This window comes from Chiloscyllium punctatum, chromosome 18, assembly GCF_047496795.1.
Source record: "Chiloscyllium punctatum isolate Juve2018m chromosome 18, sChiPun1.3, whole genome shotgun sequence".
Taxonomy (NCBI): Eukaryota; Metazoa; Chordata; class Chondrichthyes; order Orectolobiformes; family Hemiscylliidae; genus Chiloscyllium; species Chiloscyllium punctatum.
The window spans coordinates 24,005,391-24,011,574 of NC_092756.1; the positions used below are offsets into that span (position 1 = coordinate 24,005,391).

The following is a 6,184-nucleotide window of genomic DNA, read 5'->3' on the forward strand; positions in this document are numbered from 1 at the left end:
TATACAAAAGTTCCGTGCTTTTGCACCATTATACAAAAGATACAGTACAATACCACCCAACGCTGTTTCGGTCAACTTGCACAGATATTGACCGCTGGAAACAGTACTGTGCACTCTTCTCGAGTCTGGTAAATAATTTTCTGCATTCCCGCTCTTATGGCTCTTTTCATTCCATCGGCTTCTGTTATTCACAGAATCCAATTCAGCAGATCCTGTCACTGAGTCATTTCTTTTTTGTATTCAGATCATGTGAGCAGAATATCACAGTCCATAACCCAGAAGTCAGACCATACTCAGGGAACCGTACTCTGCTCTTGATCATTTCATGAACATCAGGGAGAAATATCAATGCTCTTCAAAATTTAATAACCTGTTTTTCAGAAGCAAGATAAACAGTTCCAGGTTTCTGCTTTTGTTGTCACAAGGACCAAGATTGTAAATGCTGGAACGATTGAGACTGTCAGCTCTCCCACATCCATTTTCTCCCCAGGAAGTGTTCACTTGATGGTCTGAATTGGATTCTTCTAAAAAGAAGAATCTTTTTATCCATTGATTTCTGGTTTACGGACCCACTAAGCTCCCTCTGGGCCTCTGTACATCGCGCTGACGACAGCATTTTCCCGCAGTCTTCCGTTTTTTTTGGAGAAAGTACCTTCGAGGATGACATCAAAAGATGTTCGCTGTTACTGTGTGATACTCCACCAATGGAGACAGCTCTATCAATGGAGGCAGCTCAGTCCGCTGGGATGGGATAATTTCTGCAGTGTGTCCTGCGGATCAGATACAGTGCACAGATCATACAGAGTGAGAGCGCTCGAAAAGGCCAATTGGTCACTCGTACCTGTGTCAGCTCGGGAGTTATAAAATGTGGGTTAAAGCGGAAGCACTGGGGATTGGATCATGTTTCAAGTGTTTACGTGAGGCAGGAAGCAGAAAAAGATACACTGTGAAGCGATTGGGATCTGACGACAGGAGCAACAAATAGGTTGTACAGCGCAGAGGAGAGCTTTGAAGTATTGAATTCTGATTGATGGGCCGATCATGCTTTCACTAGACCACGCTACTACAGTTGATAATATGTCAGTGTCTCTCGGAATTGTGATGTCACATGCAAATATCACCGTTACACCGCAGGAAATTCCTTTTTCCAATGTGACAACAGGCTGTATGTAAAATAGCTTAAATATTTAATTCTTTCTCATAAATGATTCCACTCCATCTCAGTGTATTGTGTTGTGTTCTTTCCAATTTACCTGTTATTGTGCCTGCACTGAAGTTGATTTGCTCCTTCTGCATGTCTTTTACAGTCTGGGTGATATGATGCATCTGTACTGATCCACCTTCTGACAGAATTTTCCACTTCACTTCAGCCCGTCCTAACGTCGGTATCCGATACCATTCCCGTTGTCTGGGTGTTAAGTGCTCGTCTCAGATCCAGCCTGCCCTCACCCAAAATAACGCAAAACGCAGACACACTGTGATCAATGCAATCCAGGGACATCTTCACTCCGAGGTCATTGATTATTCCTAAGGAGAAAGTTCGGACAGCAGATGCTAGCGATAAGAGTCTGGAGTGTGGTGCTGGAAAAGCACAGCAGGTCAGTCAGCATCTGATGAGCAGAAGAATCCACGTTTCAGGAATAAGCCCTTCAACAAGAATAAGGCTTGTGAGTCGGGACTGAGAGATAATTGGAAGGGATTTGGGGATGGGGGGATGGGGGAAAGCGGTGGTTGGATGAAGGTGAGGCAGAAGATGATAGTTCAGAAGGAGCAGTGATGTAATGGGTCCAGAGGGCGGTGCCAAGTTTGGGGCTTGGGACTTGGGGCAAGGGAAACGAGGAATCTGTTCAAATCCACACTTATCCCGTGAGGTGACAGAGTCACAAGGCGCAATATATGGCTTTCGTCCTCCAGGTATTGGGTGGTCCTGGTTTTGCGCTGAAGGAGGCCCAGGACCTGCACTTTTTGACGGAGTGGGAAGGGGGAGTTGAAGTGTTCAGTCACTGGACGGTGAAGTTGGTGGGTGTGGGTGTCCCAAAGATGTTCTCTGAAATGATCTGCAAGAAGGTTTCCTGTCTCCCTGCTGTCGAGGAGACCATACTGGATTCAACAGATGCAGTAGGTGACATTGTGAGTTGTACAGGTGAATTTCTAACTGAAGTGGAAGGATCCCTTGGGGCCTTAGGTGGAGATGAGTGGAGTGGTATAGGAGCTGCTTTTACCCTTCCTGCGGTGGCAGGGAAAGATGCCAGAGGTGGGGTGTGTGTTTATTGGGGGTTGTAGACCTGACTAGGGGTTCGTGTATGAAATGGTCTTTTCAGAATGCTGATAGGGGTGTGGAGGGAAATATATACCTGACAGTGGGGTCTGTATGGAGATTGCAGAAGTGGTAGAGTCTTATATGATTTATGCTGAGTTTGGTGGGGTGAAAGTTGAGGACCATGGGATTCTGTCCTTGTTGCGGGAGGGGTGGGGTTTAAGGGCGGTTGTGAGTGAAGTGGAGGAGATGCACTGGCGGGCATCGTCACACACGTGGGATGGAGACCAACTTGGACTTTCTGAGGTGGAATTGGTCATCCTGCGAAAAAATGCACGAGAGGCGGAGGAATTAGGAATAAGGGATTCTGTTTTTACATGAGGTGGGGTGGGAGTAGGTGTCGTTTTATCAGCTGTGGGATTCGGTGGGGTTGTAATATATGTCTGTCGTTGGTCATTCCATAAATGGAAGGGAGTTGCCAAGAAGATCCAGGTGAATTTGAGGTCGGGGTGAAAGGTGTCGGTTGGTGAACTGTTCAACCTCCTCGTGGGAGCACGAAGTGACCCCCAACACATTCATCAATGTAGCAGAGGAACAAGTGGAGAGAGGTGCCAGAGTAACTGCGAAAGACGGATAATTCCACATATCTGACAAACAGGCAGGCAGGCATAGCTCGGTGACACGTGGGTGCACATGGCTACCCCTTTGGTTTGGAGGAAGTGGGAGGATTGGAAGGAAAGGTTGTTGAGGGTGAGGACCAGTTCAGCCAGCTGGATGAGGGTGTCGGTGGAAGGGTACTGGTTGGGATGGGGCGAGATGAAGAAACAGAGGGTTTGGAGACTTTCGTCATGGCAGATGGATGTGCAGAGGGACTGGATCTCCAAGGTGAAGATGACGCGTTGTCGACCAGGGAAATAAAAGTCTTTAGTGAGATTAAGTACATAAGTGGTGTCACAAACGGAGGTGTGAATTTCCTGGACTGGGGAGACAGGAAGGTGTTGAGGTAGGAAGAGATGAGTTGGGTCAAACAGGCGCAGGAGGAGACAGCAGATCTTAGGAAGGAGGGAGAATCGGGCAGTGTGGGGTTCAGAGACAATGAGGTTGAAGGCTGTGAATGGGAGATTCCCCAAAGGTGATGAGATTGTGATGGTCTGGGAGATTATGTCATACCTTTCCATGCGTGTGCGACGAGGTGGCCGAGAGGTTAAGGCGATGGACTGCTAATCCATTGTGTTTTGCACGCGTGAGTTCGAATCCCACTCTTGTCGCTATTTTCGGATTATCACACTGTCTTATTGGAATTGGAACTCCAATGGTTAGTTTATCTGCATCGACCAGATTATAAAATCTCAAAGAATAATTTGAGACCGATGCCTGAACTTAACGAAATGTAGACTGAAATGGGATAATGAAAAGGAACGCGATTTTCTTTTCCAAGTCAAGTTGCTGTGAACGTTAATCTTATGAAAGTGATCCAGGGAAACCAAATAACGAGAGATGCGATGTACATCTTTAATGCTATGGGATTCTTAATGAGTGTTTTGTCACATGAAATCTGAAGCAGGTTGGGAAGAAGTGATTCATCTTGGTGATATGAGCACAGAGAGACACTACAAAATAATAGAGATATTTCAAAAGGTGCAGGGGGTGGGTGTAGCGGCACAGAAAACTGGTTGTGAATGCACAGTAGAGAATTGCCGATGTGGGTGCAGTGATTGGCATGGACAGACTTACACATTGATCTCGCCCTTTCCCCCTTGCTCTTGCCATTGATGAAGGTTGGATATAAGACACAGATAAACACAAGATGTGGGAAGCAAGCTCCCTCTCGTTATGCACACACTGGATGCATCACATTGAACTATGAACAACTGGAGAAGTCAGCATGTTAACTGCAGGAAGTGAACGTAAACTGTGGATCAATAACCACAGATTAATGAAGCATAAACATCGAAAGTGTCTTTAAACGAATGTCATTAACAGACGGTTCGTTCTAATACCTAACAAGGCTTTCATGGGAAACCAAGTCTCACAAACCTGATTGTGTTTTTTGAAGATGTAACAAAGAAGATTGATGAGGGCAGAGTAGAAGATGTGATCTATATGGACTTCATGGAGGGCTGATTAGGAAGGTTAGATCTCATGGAATAAAGGGAGAACCAACCACTTCGATACAGAACTAGCTCAAAGGTAGACGACTGAGGGTGCCAGTAGAGCGTTGTTTTTCAGACTGGAAGCCTGTGACCAGTGGAGTGCCACAGCGATCGGTGCTGGGTCCTCTACTTCTTATAATTTACATAAATGATTTGGATATCAGCATAAGAGGTACAGTTAGTAAGTTAGAGATGACACCAAAATTGTCGGTGTAGTGCACAACGAAGAGGGTAACCTCAGATTACAACAGGATCTGGCCAGATGGGCCAATGGGCTAAGAAATGGCAGATGGAGTTTTATTCGCATAAATGTAAGGTGCTGCATTTTGGGAAAGCAAATCTTAGTAGGACTTATACAAATAAGGATAAGGGCTTGGGAATGTTGCTGAAGAAAGAGACCTTGGAGTGCAGGTTCATAGCTCCTTGAAAGTCGAGTCGCAGGTAGATCGGAAGGGAAGAAGGCCTTTGCCATGCTTTCCTTTATTGTTCAAAATATTGAGTGCAGGAGTTGGGAGGACATGCTGCGGCTGTACAGGGCATTGGTTAGGCCACTGTTGGAATATTGCGTGCAATTCTGGTCTCCTGTCTGTTGGAAAGATATTGTGAAACTTGAAAGGGTTCGGAAAGGATTTCCAAGAATGTTGCCAGGGTTGGAGGTTTTGAGCGTAAGGGAGAGTCTGAACAGGCTGGAGCTGTTTCCTCTGGGGCATTGGAGGCTGAGGGCTGTCCTTTTAGATGTTTACGAAATTATGAGGGGCATGGATACGATAAATGGACAAAGTACTTTCCCTGGAATCGGGGAGTCCAGACTTAGAGGGCATAGGTTTAGTGTGAGAGGGGAAAGATATAAAAGAGACCTAAGGGACAACGTTTTCACACAGACGGTGGTAGGTGTATGGAATGAGCTACCAGAGGATGTGGTGGCTGGTACAATTGCAACATTTAAGAGGCTTTGAATGGGAATATGAAGAGGAAGGGTGTGGAGGGATATGGGCCGGGTGCTGGCGGGTGCGACTAGATTGGGTTGGGACATCTCGTCGGCATGGGCAGGTTGGACTGAAGGGTCTGTTTCAATGCTGTACATCTCTATGACCACATTTCAAGGTGGATGACAACAATACCAATTTTGTTTTGAAATTGAGATCTACTTCATCATTTTACACAGCGAACAAGTTCAATTTAAATAATACAAATCACGTTCACTCACACGGAATAAAACTGTGATTTCATTACAAACATTGTCCTTTTTAAGTAGCAGTTACTTAACATGAAAACTAAGATGTAATTTTTATTGAACTTACGTCAATTAACACCATTATCTTACTTCGGATTGACTGCAATATGCACATGCTAAATAAGGTTTAAGAAAGGAAGAATTTTAGTATGATTCGGGTATCATGGTGCGGATATTCCACCAATGGCTCCAGTGGTGGAAATGGTCAGTGGGCACTAATTATATGATGGTATAGAGGTGAGGGAACTGTCAGGGATGGGAGCTCCCACCTCATCTGGAGCAGCGTCTGTAGACATGGCCCAGGGAGCATTGTGACATCAGACTGGGAGGTCCAACCAACACATGGAGCTGCTTTTATTAACATGGACCAGCAGGGAGCATCGGGGCATCAGACTGCGAGATCCAACCTCATTTCGAGCAGCATCTTTTGACATGGACCAGGGAGCTTTGCGAGATCAGTTTGAGAGCTCCACCCTCATCTGGAGCAGCTTTTCATGACATGGAGCAGCAGAGAGCATTGGGACATCAGACTGCGAGATC

The 6,184-nt window shown here is 45.8% G+C and overlaps 1 non-coding gene across 1 annotated transcript; it reads left to right on the forward strand.

Moving 5' to 3' along the window:
* Positions 1 to 3,443: 3,443 nt before the first annotated feature.
* On the forward strand, positions 3,444 to 3,525 carry trnas-gcu (transfer RNA serine (anticodon GCU)). Its single transcript has one exon. It is a non-coding gene; the product is annotated as a tRNA-Ser (tRNA).
* Positions 3,526 to 6,184: the final 2,659 nt, after the last annotated feature.